Source organism: Ammospiza nelsoni, chromosome W (assembly GCF_027579445.1).
Source record: "Ammospiza nelsoni isolate bAmmNel1 chromosome W, bAmmNel1.pri, whole genome shotgun sequence".
NCBI classification, from domain to species: domain Eukaryota; kingdom Metazoa; phylum Chordata; class Aves; order Passeriformes; family Passerellidae; genus Ammospiza; species Ammospiza nelsoni.
This window is the reverse complement of record NC_080668.1, coordinates 11,080,567-11,100,914: the sequence shown is the minus strand read 5'-3', so window position 1 is coordinate 11,100,914 and position 20,348 is coordinate 11,080,567.

The window sequence follows — 20,348 nt, the reverse complement described above, 5'->3', positions numbered from 1 at the left end:
TGACAGCAGCCGCAGCCAGGGAATCGGCACGGCGGTGGCCCTCAGCAATGAACCCAGGCAGCTCTGTGTGCAATCTCACATGCATTACGAAAAACGGATGCTCGCGGTGGGACACCAAATCGATGAGCCTAGTAAGTAATTCAAATAATTTTTGGTTAGAGACCTCCTGCAGAACTGCTGATTGAGCTCTGGACACTACACCGGCAATGTATGCAGAATCTGTTACCAAATTGAAAGGTCCCAGGAACCTCTGGAATGCCCTGACTACTGCGTCTAACTCAGCAATTTGTGGAGAACCTTCCACAACAGCAACATCTGTCTCCCACTGCTGAGTCTGAGGATCCTTCCAAGTCATCACTGACTTGCGGGATGCTCCAGACGTATCTGTAAAAACTGTCACTGCATCCAGAGGCTCCTTGCTTTGGACCTTCTTTAGTGATAATTTAAATTCCGAATTAAATAATTTGTGGCCCGGCTGATTTACTGCAATCCGCCCAGTGTAGCTATCCAACACAAACTGAAGGTTCTCATTAGTTTGCAGCAGTTCATTGAACATCTTCATTTTTAATTGGCCTGACTCCAATTCAATTGGTATATAAATGCATTCGAAATCACATCCTGCCAACTCCCTGATCCTCGATCTTGCTTTGAGGATCAGTTCAGCTACCAGCTCCTGTGGCCTTGTCATTCTTTTGGACCGATGGTGGCTGAGGAAGACCCACTCTATGATTAAGAGCTTATCTCCCCAGCCTTGGTCCTTCAGAGTCTCGTCCCACTGGTGGATTATGCCATGGAGGTGTGGTAATTTTCCCAGTACTATGAATTTAAATGGCAGGCCCGGATGGTAACGGTGGGCCTGCCTGGCCGAAATAGCCTTTTGCATCCTTTCCAGTGCCTCCTGAGCCTCTGGGGTGAGAGTCCTAGGGGAACTAAGCCCCTCTCCCCCTTTCAATAAATCGAAAAGGGGGGCCAGGTCCTCGGTAGAAATAACCAGCCAGGGTCTCACCCAATTTAAAGACCCACACAGTTGATGGACCTCCGCAAGGGTCCGGACATTAGTCCTTATAGCCAATTTTTGCGGCACAATGGTCCACTTTGTAATTTCAAGTCCCAGGTACCTCCAAGGTGGCATCAGTTGAATCTTGTCCTGATGGAGCTCGAACCCTGCAGCAACCAACACCTTGGTTGTCAGGTCAAGCGCATGGGCAAGCAAACTGTCGTCGGCTGCACACACGAGGATGTCGTCCATATAATGATGTAAAATGACGGCATCCCCGAGGGCTGTACGTACTGGGGACAGCAGAGAAGCGACGTACCACTGGCAAATCACAGGGGAGTTCTTCATTCCTTGCGGAAGGCATCGCCAGTGGTAACGCTTGTCCGGGGACTCACGGTTGATGGAAGGAACCATGAAGGCAAAACGTGGGGCATCATCTGGGTGTAAAGGAATTTGGAAGAAGCAGTCCTTTATGTCAATCACAGCCAAATTCCAATTTCGGGGGAGCATTGCAGGGGATGGCATCCCTGGTTGGAGTGACCCCATATCTACGATTCTCTCATTAATTTGGCGGAGATCGGTCAGGAGCCGCCACTTGTCCTTATTGGGCTTTTTGATGACAAATATAGGAGAATTCCACAGAGACATGGTCTCCTCGATATTGCCCTTTAGTAGCTGCTCCTGAACGAGCTCATGGAGCGCCTTCAATTTTTGTTTGTTAAGTGGCCATTGTTTGACCTGTACTGGTTCATCAGACAGCCAATCCAGCTTCCAGGTCTGGTGCTCTTCGGTGGCCACTGTCCGAAAAACCTGGGGAGCCTTTGGAAGGTCAATTTTGGCTCCCCACTGGGCTAAAAGGTCTCTCCCCCAGAGAGGCTCAGTGTAATCCAAAACAAATGGGCGCACCGAAGCCAATTGCCCGTCTGGCCCCGTAATTTGTACAATGCCCCTCGATTGCTTAGCCAATTTGAGCCCTCCTACACCTTGAATCACGCCAGCTGCGTTTTGCAAGCCCCAATGTGACGGCCACTCCCGAGAGGGAATGATCGTCACATCTGCCCCTGTGTCCAAAAGACCCCTGATGATTTTTTGGTCCCCACCCAACGAGAGTTGACATGTCAGGCAGGGCTTCTCCCTCCCCACTACTTGCGCCCAGGCCACTGTCGGACGTGAGGAGTCTCCCGATGTCTTCTTCCAATGGTCCTTGTCAGGAAACGGAATGGCCTGGGCGATGATTTGTCCCTTGGGGAGGAAGAGTGGGGGTCGGACACAGTACAGCCCTACTGCAAAACGGTCCCGGTCCGTGGTGACCAGCCCTGGGACGATGTAAAGGTCTCGCGGTGTGTGCTTAGTATCTCCGACAACAGTCCACCTGCAACGTCCTAAACTCCTCCATTGACCCGGATGTTGGAGGTCGACAGACACCAGCTGTAAATCACTACTGGGGAGGTGTATGCCCCTAGTGAGCTGCAGCCTGTATGGGGAAGCAGAGGACAAGGTGTTAAGCACAGGTTGAGACTGTAAACCATGGTTGTTAAATGTCACATCAGGTATAGATAAGAAATAAGACAAGTCCGCTAACGTGAACGATGGGTTTCCCTTTTCTCCTCCCTCTCCGCTAGATGTTACATCACCCGCCACATTTCTATCTTGGCACAGGGAGGGGCTGCGCTCTTGAGCTAGTTTTTTTGCTCTTTTTCATTCTCCTCTTTCTTCTTCCTATATTGTAAGTAATCTTGCCTCATAGGGCACTGGGTCATCCAGTGGCCCACTTTGCCACAGAGGTGGCAGGGGTGAGTCGCCGTCGTCCTTCTCCCGGACCCCGGTGTCATTGGTCCGGTGGTGGCGGCAGCTTCGGCGTCTATGTCCTCCGGCGTCGGGTATTCTGTGAAGGCTACGGAGGCTCTTTTGGGGCGCGCTTTCAGGTCTTGTAAAGGAACCACCCTGGCACACACTTCAATCATCATTTCTACTGTAGGTCGGGGGTTTCGAGGGAGAGATCGGATAGCCCGCCTGCACGCTGTGTTAGCATTGTAGTAGGCCATCTGCCTAAGCATCTCCTCTCTCTCCCTCTCCCCCAGAACCTGCGATTCCACGAACCAGTAAAGCCTTTCCATAAATGCCAGGTAAGGTTCCTGCGCGCCCTGCCTTATTTCTTCTTCCTCTAGCTGTGAGGTGGTAATAGCTAGTTTATAAAAAGCATGCTCTGCAGCCTTCCCTGTTTCCACAAGTTGTTCTGTGAACAACGCCTTTGCCTGAGCTGCCCCGCTCTCCCACTGCCCAGTACCCACAAGATGGTCCTCAGAAATTACCAAGCCCTCGGTGTCATGAGATGTGGAGGGGTTCCCCCAAAGTGTTGGGAAAACCTCCACAATCTCCCTCCTCCATTCTCCCGCCCAGACCCTGAATTCCATGGGCCCTAAAAGGCTGGAGAAGAGAGCCCTCAGGTCCACGGGCATCAGATCTCCCTGTGCAAGGACCGGGCGAAGGAGCCCCGGGAAATACTCAGATTCCTGGGAGTACTCCCTCTGAGCCTTGCACAGTTCCTTAATCTGGGCCTGGGCTATAGGCATCCATTGGGCCTGAGCACTCCCCTCCCCACTAAGGTGGTATGTAACCGGGGCGGCTTCCAATAAAGGCACCTGTCCTGGCTTCCGGTCACCCACTCCCCCCACCCCGGAACACAAAGCGTGGGAACCGGAAGGGGGAGCATGGGAACCGGAATTGGAGAAGGTAGAGGAGGGGCTTGGTCTCTGGGCAGGGCAACAGCAGGGGCGTGGCGACTCTGTTTTCTCTGCCTCCAAGGTGGAGTTAGGATGCAGAGCGGAATAAGGAGGAGGAACTTGGAAGGGGCCCATAGGGGGTGGAGCTGTGGGCGGAGCGAGGGGAGGAGCTGAAGGAGGAACCGAGGGTGGAACCAGGGGCGGAGAAACAGAGGAGCAGGAGGGGTTAAGGGAGAGGAAAGGGTTGGAATTGGAAAGAAAGGGATTCTGGGGAGAAGAAGGGGTAAGGGTGGGAAAAACCATGTGGCAGCCTCCATTCTGGGCTCCATGGCAGCCATCTTGGGAATTTTCAATAAACCGGACAACTTTGGGGACCGAAACTGGGGACTTGGGGACAGGGATAAAGGGATCGGGAAGAGAACTCCGGAGAGCTTGGCCAGGGCTCTTCAGAGGGGGGGCCGAGCCAGTCGAGAGGGAGCAGGGGCAAGGTGACCCTCCTGCTTGCTGTTGGCCTTTAGAACCCCTCTCAAGGGCTCGTGCTGGTGGGAAGAGGGAGAGGAACGAGGGGTAGGAGCACAAGAACCAGGTGAACTGGGGAGCCAACTTGAACGAGGAGGGCTTTTTCTCAATTCCCCAGAGGGGCGCAGCAAGGTTAGCACCTTGCCCGCCCAATAAGCCACATTAGTTAACTGAGTTTCCCCAGAATTAACTTCTTTATCTAATTTGGCCACAACAGCTGCCCAAAAACGTGGCTCCTTAACAATTTCGGGGGAAACTTCAGGGAAATGGGAGAAAATCCATCTAATCAACACTATAAACTCTTTCTTGGGGGCAGTAAACCCTCCCCCAAGTAACAAACCCTTAACCACAATAAAAACTCCTTTTTGGGTTTTGCTCAGACCCGCACCCATGATCCTGCTCCTAAAGCACCCTAGACAAGGCGACTTCAGGAGGAGCAAGCACCCACGATGGAGCACTCCACCCGCCCGAGAAAAATGCAAACTAAAACAATCAAGCACACGCTGTCGGCCCCTGCTCCCCCCACTGTCCTCAAGTCTGAGGGTTCACTGAGGGGAAAGAAAGGAATTTAGGTGGTAGGACCTGGCCCCAAGTCTGGGGAAGCAGACCCCACAGGAAAGGGAAAACAAAAAACGATAGGGGTGAGGACTGTCCCCAGAAGAACACCCCACGCCAAGAGGCCCCCCCCCCGGACAGAGAGAAGGCAGAGCTTCCCCGCGCCCACCGGCACGAATTCCAAAAGACAGCAAAACACGCTGCAGAGAGAGACAATGCAGCTGTGCATACTGCTTTTAAAATTCCCGGGCAGCAGCAGCAGGGGGCTGGGACACGCCCTGCCGAGCCGAGGCAGACACAAAGGATCTCCCACCGTGGAATGTAGCCCCCCCGCAGAGCCGAGAGCCGTGCCACGTGGCAGGCACCGGGGCCCCCCGCGCCACGCGGCAAAAAGGTGCGCGAAAAGTGGCGGAGGGGGGGAGCGGCCCCGCCGTGGCAAACCGCGCGGAAAAACCGCCCCGCGCTGAAAAAACCCGCGGCAGCTGTTCTGCGCCGCGCCGAGAGCTCGGAACTGGCCCCGGCACTGCCGAGCAGGCACACCGGGCGCGTGAAAAGCGGCAGAGGGCTCCGACGCGCGGCACGGATTGTAGGCACTAACAGGAAAATTGAAAGCTATAGTCTGGAGCCCCACACAACGAGTTGCACCAGCGACCGAGGGACAAGGTGGATCGAGTCAGGTTGCAGAGCTTCAAGCCATCCAGCTGGCTTTGGATACTGCCAAACAAAAGAAGTGGTGGAGGCTCTGTCTCTATACCGACTCATGGATGGTAGCTGATGCTCTCTATGGGGATGGCTGGATCACTGGAAAAAGGCCAACTGGCAGTGCAGAGGGAAACCCATCTGGGCCCCCAAGATTTGGCAGGACATTGACATCTGAGTAAAGAAGCTGACCGTGAAGATTCGACACATGGATGTGCACGTACCCAAGAGCTGGGCTAATGAAGAGCATCGCAACAACAAGCAGGTGGACAGAGCTTCCAAGGTGAAAGTATCACAGGTGGATCTAGACTGGCAGGACAAGGGACAATCATTCCTAGCTCGTTGGGCCCATGATGCCTCTGGTCATCAGGGGAGAGATGCAACATACCGATGGTGTGGACCTTACTGTGGACAGCATCTCACGGGTCATCCTCAACTGCCAGACCCATGCTGCAATCAAACAGGCCAAGCGGGTGAAGCCTCTGTGGTACGGTGGGCGATGGTTGAAGTACAGGTATGGGAAAGCCTGGAAAATTGACTACATCACACTGCCCCAAACCCACCAAGGCAAGCACTAGGTGCTGACCATGATGGAAGCAACCACAGGATGGTTGGAAACCTACCCCATGCCTCATGTTACTGCCTGGAATACCATCTTGGGCCTATAAAAGCAAGTCCTGTGGAGACATGGTACCCCTGAGAGAACTGAGTCAGACAATGGGACCCATTTCAAGAATGGCCTCATCAACACCTGGGCCAGAGAACATGGTATTGAATGGATATATCATATCCCCTATCATGCACCAGCTGCTGGGAAAGTTGAACAGTGCAACAGACTACTTAAGACTACCCTGAAGGCACTTGGCGGGGGAACCTTCAGAAATTTGGAATTGAACTTAGCAAAAGCCATCTGGATGGTCAACACCCAAGGGTCCATAAATTGAGCTGGTCCTGCCCAGTCTGAACCCTTGCACACAGTGGATGGAGACAAAGTTCCTGTGATACACATGAAAGGTATTTTAGGAAAGACTGTTTGGATTAATCCCACCTCAGGCAATGACACTGGCATTGTTTTTGCTCAAGGACCTTGTTACACTTGGTGGATAATGCAGAAGGACAGGGAAACCTGTTGCGTACCACAAGGAGACCTAATTTTAAGTGAGAACTGTGTGTCAAGTTTAATTCTGTATTTTATATATATATCTGAAGGAGGGTATTGGTTTGGGTATGATGTAGATGGTAATAGAATAAGGGGTAGATTATGTCCTAGGTTACAATATAAAGATGTATTCTATCCCCATCTTCAAGAGCTGTTGAAACCAGGAGGGGCATTGTTTTTCCTTACCTCCTGTTAATGGATCCATCAATGCCTTGCCATGACGAAGAGATAACTCCCTCTGGGAGCCATTTCTGTTTTATGGGCAATCAAGGACCCACCACAGGACTCACAGAAGGATAGCAGCCCATTGTGAGATGCTCCGCCCATGGGGGAGGAGCTAAGCATCTCCATGTGGATATAATCTGGGATTTGGGACAGAGTAAGGTGCCCTTACCTATTACAGCGTCCTGAGTGGGTCGCTGCTGGTGAGAGAGAGACGGTGAATCTTGTTTCTTGATCAGAAGGCTGGATTTATTGATATATGATATAAAATACATTATTAACTATACTAAATAGAATAACGAGAAAGAAGTTGCAGAGCTGCTAGGCTAAGCTAAGAATAGAAAGAAAGAATTTATATCAAAGTTGTGTCCAGGGACTCGGTCCCCAGCTTGTTTCTGTGATTGGCCTTTAATCATAAACATGTGCTTGTTTATAACATGAGACCAATCAGGTGCATCCTATTGCATTCCACAGCAGCTGATAACAATTGTTTGCATTCTCTTCTGAGGCCTCTGCCTTCCAGAAGACGCAGAAATCTGAAAGAAAGGATTTCTGTGAAAAAATGTCTGAGACATCTCACCTTTCTAAATTGTATAAAATAAAAGAAAAATGCTGATGTGAAATGAACAGGAAATTTCTTCACCTGTAGAATATACAATAACTAAAAAATCACTAAAACAATCCTACAATCTAAGAAAACACAAAAAACCAATGCAAAGAAAATTCAAGTCCATGCAGCTGAGTTTCAGGAACAGTCCATCAGCTGAAGTTGTTTCTTTTGGGATATGTGAGAATCCTTTTTGGTCCTGAAAACAGCATAACACAATTTTAAACAATTTCAAACAATTTGAACAATTTTGGAATGTCCTTTTCTGGCCCTTCAATGCTTCAGTGCTTCAGAGCTGCTGCCCGCTATTTTCAATCTTTTTTATTTAATTTTTTTTTTTTTTTTTTAATCAGAAAAACAAAAGAGCAGTAGCCGAGCAGAGCAGTGCCAGAGAAGGAAAGGCCCTGGGGGCCCTGGCCCATGCTGGACCAGGAATCCCAAAACTGGCCCACAAAGGGGGACCAGGACCGGTAGGACAAACCAGAATCCCCAAAAACATCAGGAGGCCATGCAGTGGGCCCGGCCAAGGAACTTCCTGAGCCCAACAGCCCAGGCCAAACCCATGACACAGGCTCTGCATTCCCACAGGCCTGTACCCTGCTGCCAGCACAATGGCAGCACGGGTTGTGACATGCTTCCTTTCCCCAAAACCACTGAGGCATGCCAGCAGCAGGGAAATAGAAACCTTCCCCAGAAATCCTATCTGGGGTCTGGAGATGTTTGTTTCCCACAGCAAACCACCTATGGTCGCCTCCAACTGTGCCCTCTCCCTCTGCAATGCATCGGGTTTGTCTCTCATCCGCCCCATGGCTTCATCATTCCCACCCCCTCCGGGCTGGGGACCAGAGGCAGGACTCTTGGGATGCACCTGCCCCCCCATGCCACTAGGACGCAGGAGAGGTGGCGGAGATGGGAGCCGCCATGGGACCATCCCCGAAAAACCACCCCCCAACCCACCGAGAATGCTGATCTTAAAAACAGGCAGCTGGACTGCTGCAACAATCAGCTGGCAGGCAGCCCCCGCTCCACGGAAGGAGAGACCAGCCTCCGGGGCCGCTGCTGGGGCAGCCGGTCTGGGATGGTCCGGGCTCGAACAAGCCGTCGGTTCCAAGGCAGTCTCTGACGCCGACACGGAGGGCTGAGCCTCCGACAATGGCAGAGCCGCTGGGACGGCCAGTGGAAGCAGCGGGGGGGGGGGGGAGCCGGAACTGGGGAGGGAATCACGCTGAGTGTGGGATCCACCGCGGGCTGCCCCGAGGTTCCCGCGGGTTCGGGACCGTCTTCCACACCATCCTGAACAGGGACTGTCTCAGCTTGAGGCGATGAGGAGGCCGATGGAAGCGACGGAGGGGCCAAAGGGGCCGATGAGATCTCCTCCTCCGCTGAGCCGGAAGCTGGAGACGCATCCTCGTCGTTGCCTAGCAACAGCTCAACCGGGACCGGAAGTACTGTCTCTTCTGCCGTGTCAGACGCAGGCGCTGGCAGGGGCGGGGAGGCCTGTGGAGCCGTGGGCGGGACCGCCTGGAGAGGCGGAGATGGGATCTCCTGGAGAGACGGCTCTGGCAGGGGCGTGGAAACCTCAGAGACCGGTGCCGCCCCCATGTCTGAAGGAGGCGAAGTCTGAGAGACCGGCTGTGGCAGCACCATCCCCCCGGAGAGAGAGAAGGGGGGGAGGAGAAAATCGCTTCTGCGCAGGCTCCTCGGGAGAAAGAGTAAAAAAAACTTCTTCGCGCGGCGCAGTTTCGCCCCCCCCCGCCATGAAGCAGGGGGGGCCGGGAAGCCCAAAGTCATCCCCCACGGGGTCTTCTGCCAAGGGCGGTGGAAACGGACCCTGCCCATAGCAGTTAGAAATCCATTGAAAGGCGGCTGCTCTGCGTCTCAAAACTGGGAAGAACTTTATAAATGCTGGGTAGATAGAAGGAAAAGGACCTCCCTGACTGTAGATGAACTGGATAATCGAGTCCAGGCCTTCCCAGACAAAACCATCCAAAGCGTATAGGACATCAGTAAAGAACCCAAAAAGCTTTGCCCATCAAAAGAACTCATAGAGATCTGTTGCTGACAGAAAGAAACCATCTTCTCTACACCAGTGTTGACAGAGGGCAATAAGGTTCTCCTCTGAAGGGGTAAAAGGAACCCCTTCCTCCAAGGCATGTGTCTGCCATACGAAAAGCCACAAACTACGAAGGGCTGAATCCTCAGGGATAGAAAAGCCAACAGTACCTTTTGAAAGAGTCCAGCTTGCTCTGGCCAGCTCCACAGGTCTGCTGCTCTTTTCTATCATCTTTCCTGAAGGTTTTCCAGAAGAAGGTTCTTGTGGTCAGCCTTGGCTGTGAACTCTGTCCAAATCAGGATCTTCAGTTCTTCAGCTCCTGGCTTGAATCCACTTCTGTGGTCACTTCAAAGCAACCATCAAATGCTACACATACAGGATTTTTTCCCAGTGCAGCAATTTTGCTCCTCTGGTCTTATCAAATTAATTTCTGCTCTGACACGAGGGGTCACCAGATATTACAGCGTCCTGAGTGGGTCGCTGCTGGTGAGAGAGAGACGGTGAATCTTGTTTCCTGATCAGAAGTCTGAATTTATTGATATATGATATAAAATACATTATTAACTATACTAAATAGAATAACAAGAGAGAAGTTGCAGAGCTTCTGCTAGATAAGAATAGAAAGAAAGAATCTATATCAAAGCTGTGTCCAGGGACTCGGTCCCCAGCTTGTTTCTGTGATTGGCCTTTAATCATAAACATGTGCTTGTTTATAACATGAGACCAATCAGGTGCATCCTATTGCATTCCACAGCAGCTGATAACAATTGTTTGCATTCTCTTCTGAGGCCTCTGCCTTCCAGAAGACGCAGAAATCTGAAAGAAAGGATTTCTGTGAAAAAATGTCTGTGACACTTACCCACTGATTTCCGGAGGACAAGAGCTACCAGAACTTTTTTAGGGTATCATCACTTCAACAAGACCATTTCATCTGTACTGCTACCACCACCCTAACTAGCAGGGTGTCAGGTTGTATTCTGACTTTGTCAGTGGTTTTTCTTTTGTATTATTGCATGTATTTTTTTTTCCCTTTTCCTAATAAATTGTATTTCTGACTTGGATTCTCTCTCTGGTTTTGCTTTCAAACCAGAACATAATTTTCACACAATATTCATCCCTTAATTGCGAGAGCCAATCATCTCATTATCTATCTATAACAAACCATTCTAGGTCTATTTGCAGAGCCTTCCTACCTTCCAACTTATCGACACAGGCTCTCAGCTTAGTGTCGTCTGCAGATGTTCTAGTGGAAGACTCAGTACCTTCATCCATGTAGTCAATAAAAATATTGAAAAGAACTGCCCCCATCACAGACCCCTGAGGGACACCACTGGTGACTGGTCACCAGCTGGATGCAGCAATGTATGCCACCAGTTGTTGTGGTGTGCTGTGATGTCCCATTTTGGCCTTCCAGGTCACTTTCCCAGGTGTGCCTATACTCTTTCCCTTCCCCCTTTACCCCCATGCTGAGTGAGTCCTGTCAATCAGACTTAACATTCCAGCAAGGCGTCGTGTGGTTGGTCAAGTTCAAAGGATGCCCCTCAGGACTGGGGGTCATTGGCCTGTCTGGGTATCATCTTCCCCTGAGACCCTGCCCCTCTCACCTGGTTGGTGGCTCACCTGTACCTCCCCTCCCCCTGTCCCTGAGCTTAAAAAGGTGATCAGAGCATGCGGTCCGGATTCTGTTGGAGCAGGTCCTCACGTTCAGACCTCTGTAACCATGGAATAAACCTCTGGACATTAAACCCTCCAGCAGAATCCTCCTTTTTCTCTTCACCATCTCCTGAAGCTAATCCTCCTGAGGTAAAACGGGGTTCCTAACAAGCCTGGACTTGTTCAGTGCCCGGCTGGAACCACCAGCAAGCCAAGGTATCTCTGGGGTTATACACCGCAGTTGCTGCCTTTGGCCCAGCAGCGAGGGTCAGACTGGCCCAGGCACAATCCAACTGGTAATATTGGGAGCTATTTTTTTCAAATATTTGGCGTCCCTGAGACGGGCAAAGCGACTCTGCAGCCCAAGACGGACCTGCAGCACCTCGGAGAACCTTCTGGCAGCCGTGCATCCAGCTGAAAGGGGCTTTGGTTTCATCGCCCTCAGCTAGAGACTTAGGGAATATTCCCAGAAGAAGTTTCGTGGACTGTTCGGTGCCCCTGGAAAGCCCAGCTCCTTTCTGGTGAGCAGATTTTCCAGAGGGAGGACAGGGGAGCCTCTCTCGCCCACAGAGGTCCTGTCCCAGTGAAGAGACCTGCCTGTACCCAGCCAGCTACAGCTTCCATTTTCGGTGAGTATCTCTGCTCTCGGTAGGGCAGGAGCTCAAAAACAGACTCTGCCGTGAGTTCTGTTCCTTTTTGCATTTGCATTTTTGGCTGCGCAGCCCCACAGACGGGAATTCATTGCGTTCTAGCTATTAGCTTTCTGCCGCGTGTTTTGCTGTCTTTTAGAATCCGCGCGGGAGCTCTCTGCCTTTCCTCTTGGCTCTGCAGGCTCGGCTCTCTCCACGGGGTCGGGAGATCTTTCTCTCTCTCTCTGTGCAGGAGAGGGGGGGCTCTCGGCTCTCTTGCCGCGGGGGATCCCTCTCTCTCTCTCTCTGTGTGAGGGAAGGGGGGGTTCTCTGCACACGCGGCGCGGGGGGGCCCCGGTTTTGGCTTGCCACGTGGCGTGGCTGCTCTCTCTGCTCCGCGGGGGGGGCTGCATTCAACAGCGGGGGGGAGGCTTTGTTTCCACCTCGGCTCGGCAGGGCGTGCCCTGCTGCTGCTGCCCAGGAATTTTAAAAGCAGTATATACAGCTGCATTGTGAAGCTTTTGTCGGCTCGTTATCGCTTTCCATCTGTGGTTTTTTTTGAAATCGGTAGCTGATTTTAGCTTTGTTTTTGGTCAGGCAGAATTTAGTACTTTGCTTTTTACATCTAACATGGGTTTGAAACTCAGCATTGTACAAAAACGAGTGTTTTATAATATTGTTAGCATTTTAGACAGTGGTAATGTGAAGTTCTCAAAGGGAAAATTGAAACAGTTTATAAGATGGCTTTTCCTCCACTTCCCACAAATCTCCTCTGAAGAAATCCACAATATTCAATTCTGGGATAAAGTTGGGAATGTATTGATAACCTTAGGACAATCTGGCAATGCACCCTCAGCTAAATTTGTGTTTTGGAGTTTACAAATTCGAACCGCATTGCTCAAACAAAAAGAAATGGAGAAAAAGTCAAATGTAAAGCCATGTACCTCTGCTCTCCCTGTTTCTCCCTCTCCTAGCTCTAAAACCCCTAAACCTCTTTCCCCAAAACTTAGTATTTTAAACAGATCAAACTCATTGGGAAGTCAACGCCCAAAGTCTGTTAAAATCCCTGAGTTGCCCTGTCCACAAGGCCCTGGCCAGGCTGCATGGAACCTTTCCCAATCCCCTGTGTCCCCTCCTCTGAAACCCACAGCATGTGTTAGCTTTGCAGAGAGCAGTGATGTCCAAAATGGCCCCCAGTCCCTAGGGGGTCCACAAGATGGTGGATGCCACGTGGCATCTTCCCAAACCTGGTCTTCTTCTTCCCAAAATCCTCTTAAGCATCCCGAAACTCCAGCCCCATCCCCCTCTCCTCCTGTTCCTCGTGACACCTTTCCCCCTCCCCCTCCCTGTCCTGCAGTACCCTCAGCTCCACCCCTCTACTCCTCCCAGGGGGCGTCTGCTGACGTGATGTCACCAGGTATCCCCGCCCCCTGCCTGCCCCTTGACTCCGCCCCCTGTTCCCACGGTGTCCCCGCCCCTTGCCGGCCCCCTGTCCCCACCCCCTGTGCCCGTTGCGTCCCCGCCCCCTCCCCGGGTTCCCACGGTGGGGACACACCCACTGCCATTCCCCAAACCTGTAGCTGTGATCCCAATGCTTCTGTTTCAAGGGATACAGAGCAGGGAACGGCAAATTCAATGCATAGTCCCATGTTGTCACTGGCTCCTGTTACCTTTCAGCATGCAGCTCAGGGGGGAGCAGCTCCAACTGCTAATTGGAGTTCTTTTGGACGACAATTGATTAAAGAGATCTGTAAATCTCATAAAGAATATGGTCCACACAGTCCATATTTCCATGGCCTTTTAAATTCTGAATTGAGTAGGACTGTAGTGATTCCACATGATTTAAAACAGCTTTTTTCCTGTCTCATGACCTCCATGGAATTCAAATTATGGGAAATAGCATGGAAACAAATGCTGAATGATGCTCTCCCAGGCTTGCATGCTGATCCAAACACAGCCAAAGACAACAGTGGTAACCCTATCACCATTGAGCACCTCTGTGGTGAGGGCCAATGGTCTTCTCCCTCAATCCAAGCCACTGCAATTCCTGCAGAAATACTCGAGAAAGTAAAAGAAGCAGCTGAAAAAGCGTTCTTTTCCCTACAACCTGAGGAGCCTTTTGAGCCCTATAGTAAAATTAAACAGCTACCATCAGAGCCTTTTTTGAAATTTGTAGAAAGGTTAACTAGAGCTATTGAAATACAAGTTAAAAAAGAGAATGCTAGAGAAGCGATTTTAGAAGAAATGGCATTTACAAATGCAAATAAACAGTGTCAAGCAGCATTCCTGAGCCTTCCTATTGAACCTTCTCCAACGTTAAAAGATATGCTCGTAGTCTGTAACAGGAAAGTGCCTCTGATGAGTGTGGCTGAAGACACCAGACCAAGGCTGCTGCCAAGACCACCTCAGCGTGTCGCCGTTGCCAGCCCTGCGCCTTTTCCCTCAGCACAGCAGTACCCTGGGCAGCAGCGGAGACCAGCAATGGTTGAGCCCACAAAACCATGCCTGCTTTGTAACAACCTAGGGCACTGGAGTAACCAGTGCCCCCTGAAAAGGGAATTTGCTGAATTTAGAAATGGCAGGGGAGGAGAACTACAAGCCCTCCCTGGGGGTCAACAACAACAAAAATACTGAAAGGGGAGTGCCGGCCTGCCAGGCGCGCAGACACAAAAAGAGCAGGCCAAGGGAATAAGGGTAGCAAAACAAATCAAGCGCGCGATAATATTAATGTTTGTCTAAGTGAAGCAAGTGCTTCAAAGACGGTGTATGATTTAAGTGATCCTGTGTTAACCATGTCTTCTGTCAATGAGCCTTACAGGTTGCAGCTGACAGAGTCACTCCACCTGAAGGACACTGACTTGCATTTTGTGTCTGTAAATCCTGAACAGAAAGGTACTTGGAACCGGATTCGTTGTAAGTACATCGTCATTGGGGACACCAAACACACACCACAAGAGATCGAAATTGCTCCAGGAATGACAACATCAGATCCTGAGCAATTCGTTCTCGGCCTGCATTGTTTTCACCCACCCCTGTTTCTTCCCAAGGGACAAATTGTTGCACAAGCTATCCCTGTGCCATCTTTACCTGAAAATATCAAAAAACATGGGCCCACAGTCACCCGAGTACAAGTTATTGGGAAAGACAAACCCAAATTATGGTGTAATGTCAGTGGGGGTGGGGAGTCTAAACGCATTGAAATGCTTGTAGACACAGGTGCAGACTGCACAGTGATTCCAGTACAAGACTGGCCAGCACATTGGCCTTTGCAAAATGTTGCCGGTCACCTTCAAGGTGTAGGAGGTCTGCAATTGGCAAGACAATCCAAAAGCATTATTCAATTTGAGGGACCAAATGGACAATTGGCAAATATCCGTCCATTTGTGTTGGATTATTCGGAACCTTTGTTAGGGAGAGATTTGATGGCCCAGTGGGGTGTCACAATTGATATTCCAGACTCTCCACAGCATATTTGTACAGCAGTCATTGAACAACAGCACCCCACCCAAAAACTGAAGTGGATAACAGACAAACCAGTTCAGGTGAAACAGTGGCCACTCAGTAAACAAAAAATAAAGGTGCTTGAAGAACTAGTAGAAGAGCAACTAAAAAAGGGCCACATTGTGGACACCATGTCCCCATGGAACTCCCCAGTGTTTGTCATCCAAAACTCTGACAAAAAGAGATGGCGACTCCTCTGCGACCTCCGACAAATTAATAATGTAATTGAAGATATGGGTTCTCCCCAACCTGGTATGCCATCCCCAACAATGCTTCCCCAAGATTGGAAATTAGCTGTTATTGATATTAAGGATTGTTTTTTCCAAATCCCCTTGCACCCTGATGATGCACCACGTTTTGCATTCTCAGTTCTTTCTATTAATATGGAATCCCCTATGAAAAGGTACCATTGGACTGTTCTTCCTCAGGGATTAAAGGTATCTCCAGCTATCTGCCAGTGGTACGTGTCTTCCCTGCTTTCCCCAGTACGTGCAGCCGCAGAGAAGGCCATTATCTATCATTATATGGATGATATCCTTGTGTGTGCCCCCAATGATGATTTACTCACTCATGCGCTTGACCTAACGATCGATGCATTGATTGTTGCAGGGTTCGAGCTCCAGGAAAAGAAAATTCAAAAGATGCCACCTTGGAAGTATTTGGGCTTAGAAATTGGAAATAGGACCATTGTTCCTCAAAAACTAGAAATCAATCCAAGGATCAAGACCCTTGCGGATGTCCACAAGTTGTGTGGGTCTTTGAATTGGGTAAGACCATGGCTCGGTCTGACTAATGAAGACCTTGCCCCTCTTTTGAATTTATTGAAAGGGGGAGAGGACCCAGGTGCTCCTAGGTCTACTACCCCAGAGGCACGGAAAGCTCTAGAAAAGGTTCAGATTGCAATGTCCACAAGACAGGCCAACCGATGCCGGCCTGACCTGCCATTCAAATTTATCATCCTGGGTAAGTTGCCACACCTCCATGGAATTATTTTCCAGTGGGAGGAAAAACAAACACCTAAGGCAAAGAACACACCAAAAAAGGACCGGGACCAGAGGGCCCCTCTCTTTATCATAGAATGGGTTTTCCTCAGTCACAAAAGGTCCAAGAGACTGACAAAGCCTCAGGAGCTGGTAGCAGAACTGATCCGAAAAGCAAGGACCCGGATCAGGGAGTTAGCAGGATGTGATTTTAAGTGCATTCACATTCCAGTTAAGTTAAAATCAGGTCAAAATACTATGAAAATACTGGAACAATTGTTTCAAGAAAATGAAGTGTTGCAGTTTGCTCTGGATTCCTACTCAGGACAAATTTCAGTAGCGCGGCCCGCTCACAAATTGTTCGAACAAGATGTTCAATTTACCTTAAAACTGAGAAGTGCTCTAAGTAGGAGACCTTTAAAAAGGGCTCTAACTGTCTTCACAGATGCATCCGGGAGGTCCCACAAGTCCGTTATGACTTGGAAGGATCCTCAAACCCAGCAGTGGGAGACAGACATTGCTGAGGTGGAAGGTTCACCTTAGGTTGCTGAATTGGCTGCGGTTGTTAGGGCCTTTGAAAGGTTCTCAGAACCATTTAATCTGATTACAGACTCTGCATACGTGGCAGGAGTAGTATCCAGGGCAGATCAAGCAATACTGCAAGATGTGTCTAACATCACACTTTTCGAATTGCTCTCAAAACTGGTAAAGTTAGTCACTCACCGAGAGCAACCATTTTATGTGATGCATGTCAGGTCACACACTGACTTGCCAGGGTTTATTGCTGAAGGCAACAGATGGGCAGATGCTCTTGCTGCACCTGCAGTGATGGCCACTGTCCCAAATGTTTTTGAACAGGCAAAAATCAGCCACCAGCTTTTCCACCAAAATGCACCTGGCCTGGTTCGTCAGTTTAACATCACTCGAGAACAGGCCAAAGCGATTGTGGCCACGTGCCCAAATTGCCAACAACATGCACTTCCTACAGTGAGTACAGGAGCAAACCCAAGGGGACTGAACAGTTGTGAACTGTGGCAAACAGATGTAACACACATACAGTCTTTTGGACGGCAGAAATATGTTCACGTTAGTGTAGATACCTTTTCTGGAGCGGTCTATGCTTCTGCCCACACAGGAGAATCATCTATTGATGCTATTAAGCACCTCTTACAGGCTTTTTCTTTCATGGGCATCCCCAAGGAGCTGAAAACTGATAATGGGCCTGCTTACAAATCTAAGGAATTCGGGAGCTTCCTGCAGCAATGGGGAGTAGAGCACAAAACTGGCATCCCCTACTCCCCTACAGGTCAAGCCATTGTAGAAAGAACTCACCGTGATATTAAAAGGGTCCTGGACCAGCAACAACAGGTTCTGAAGGTGGAACCTCCCCACATCCGGTTATCCAGGGCGCTATTCACAATAAATTTTCTGAACTGTTCTTTTGACAGCCTGAACCCACCCATCCTACGCCACTTTGGGGGGAGCAATCATAAGTTAATGAAAGAAAAACCTCCGGTTTTAGTAAAGGACCCTGAGACTTGGAAAATAGTGGGACCCTACAAATTGGTTACTTGGGGACGTGGATATGCCTGTGTATCCACCCCCTCTGGTTTAAGGTGGGTTCCTTCCAAATGGGTAAAGCCCTATGTTCCCAAGGTCTCAGAGAAATCTACAGAAGCACCCCAGGTTGCTCATGCTGCCTGGAGAAGAAAACGCCGCACGTGTTCTCTGGAGGAAATTCCATTTAAGCCTCCTATCTGGAACAGTTTATAATATATGTTTGTTTCAAGTTTTTGTACCAGTTTAGATCCCACTGTTCGTGTGTAGCCTCGAGATGCCATGAGACCGAGCCTGCTTCTCGTCCTACTCGTGATCATCCCACCTGCGATCTCCTGCATAGTCCCTCAGCCCAAACCACATACGGACTACCTTGACCAGGGCTCTCAGACATCAACAGAGAAACTGACAACTGGCTGAATGGACTGTTCAAAGGCTGGGGACTCTCGGGCTGGTTGGGATCTATTCTGAAAACTGTGTTTTTAGTGCTGTTTATTTTAGTTATAGTTATTGTAGTTTTTAGCATTGTTTTTGGACTAATCAAACGCATGGTGCTCAAGTTAATTTTAAGCTCATCTCCCCCTCCTGAAGTCTACCATTTGGAAGCCCTCAGTGCTCCAATGGATGACCTGGAAGCCTCAGTGGAAAACACTGACCCTCCTGTAGAGGAAGAACTGATTTACCAACCATGGTTTGGCAATCATTCTGCACCACAAACATAGTCCTCTTCTTTTTAAACAAAACTAGGGGGAGATGTTGTGGTGTGCTGTGATGTCCCATTTTGGCCTTCCAGGTCACTTTCCCAGGTGTGCCTATACTCTTTCCCTTCCCCCTTTACCCCCATGCTGAGTGAGTCCTGTCAATCAGACTTAACATTCCAGCAAGGCGTCATGTGGTTGGTCAAGTTCAAAGGATGCCCCTCAGGCCTGGGGGTCATTGGCCTGTCTGGGTGTCATCTTCCCCTGAGACCCTGCCCCTCTCACCTGGTTGGTGGCTCACCTGTACCTCCCCTCCCCCTGTCCCTGAGCTTAAAAAGGTGATCAGAGCATGCGGTCCGGATTCTGTTGGAGCAGGTCCTCACGTTCAGACCTCTGTAACCATGGAATAAACCTCTGGACATTAAACCCTCCAGCAGAATCCTCCTTTTTCTCTTCACCATCGCCTGAAGCTAATCCTCCTGAGGTCAACGGGGTTCCTAACAAGCCTGGACTTGTTCAGTGCCCAGCTGCAACCGCCAGCAAGCCAAGGTATCTCTGGGGTTATACACCGCAGTTGCTGCCTTTGGCCCAGCAGCAAGGGTCAGACTGGCCCAGGCACAATCCAACTGGTAATATTGGGAGCCACTTTTTCCAATAACCACTCTCTGGGCCCAGCCATCCAGACACTTAACCCAGCAAAGAGTGCTCCTGTCCAAGCCATGGGCTTCCAGCTTTTCCAGGAGTATGCTGTGGGAGACAGTGTCAAAGGCGTTGCTGAAGTCCAAATAGACAATATCCACAGCCTTTCCTGCATCCACCAGGCGGGTCACCTGGTCAAAAAAGGAGACCAGGTTGTTCAAACATGACCTACCCCTCCTAAACCCATGCTGGCTGAGTCTGATACCCTGGCCATCTGGTAAGTGCTGCGTGATAACACTCAATATAAACTGCTCCATAACCTTACCAGGTACTGAGGTCAGGCTAACTGGCCTATAATTACCAGGATCCTCCTTCCCACACTTTTTGTGAATGAGTGTCACATTGGCCAGCTTCCATTCATCTGGAACCTCACCAGTGAGCCAGGACTGTTGGTAAATGATGCAGAGCAGCTATGCAAGCTCATCTGCCAGCTCCCTCATCACCCTGGGATGGATCCCTCCTGGTCGCATAGATTTATGAACATTCAAGTGGCTCAACAGTTCTCTGACTGCCTCCTTCTGAATAACGGGGGGGACCATTCTGCCCCCTGACACTATCTACCAACCCAGGAGGACAGTTGTTCTGAGGATAAGCCATCTTCCCCCTAAAGACTGAGGCAAAGGAGGCGTTGAGCACTTCTGCCTTCTCATCTGCAGTTACTAAGTTCCCTCCCATATCCAATAGAGAACAAAGGTTGGTCTTACCCTTCCTTTTACCATTAATATATCTGTAAAAACACTTCTTATTATCCTTTACAAAAGTTGCCAAATAAAGTTTGAACTGAGCTCTGGCCTCCCTATTTTTCTTCCTACATGCCCTAACAACCTCCTTAATACTTCCTGAGGAACCTGACCCTCCTTCCAAAGGTGATACATCCTCTTTTTATTCCTAAGTTCTTCCAAAACCTCCTTGCCCATTCAGGTTGGACGTTTGCCTTATCGACTCATCTTTCAGTACACAGGGACAGTCTGTTCCTGTGCCCTCAAGATCTCTGTTTTGAAGCACGCCCACCTTTCCTGCACTCCTTTTTTTTTAAGGACTGCTTCCCAAGGAACTCTCTGAATAAGTGTCCTAAATAGGCCAAAGTCTGCCCTCCA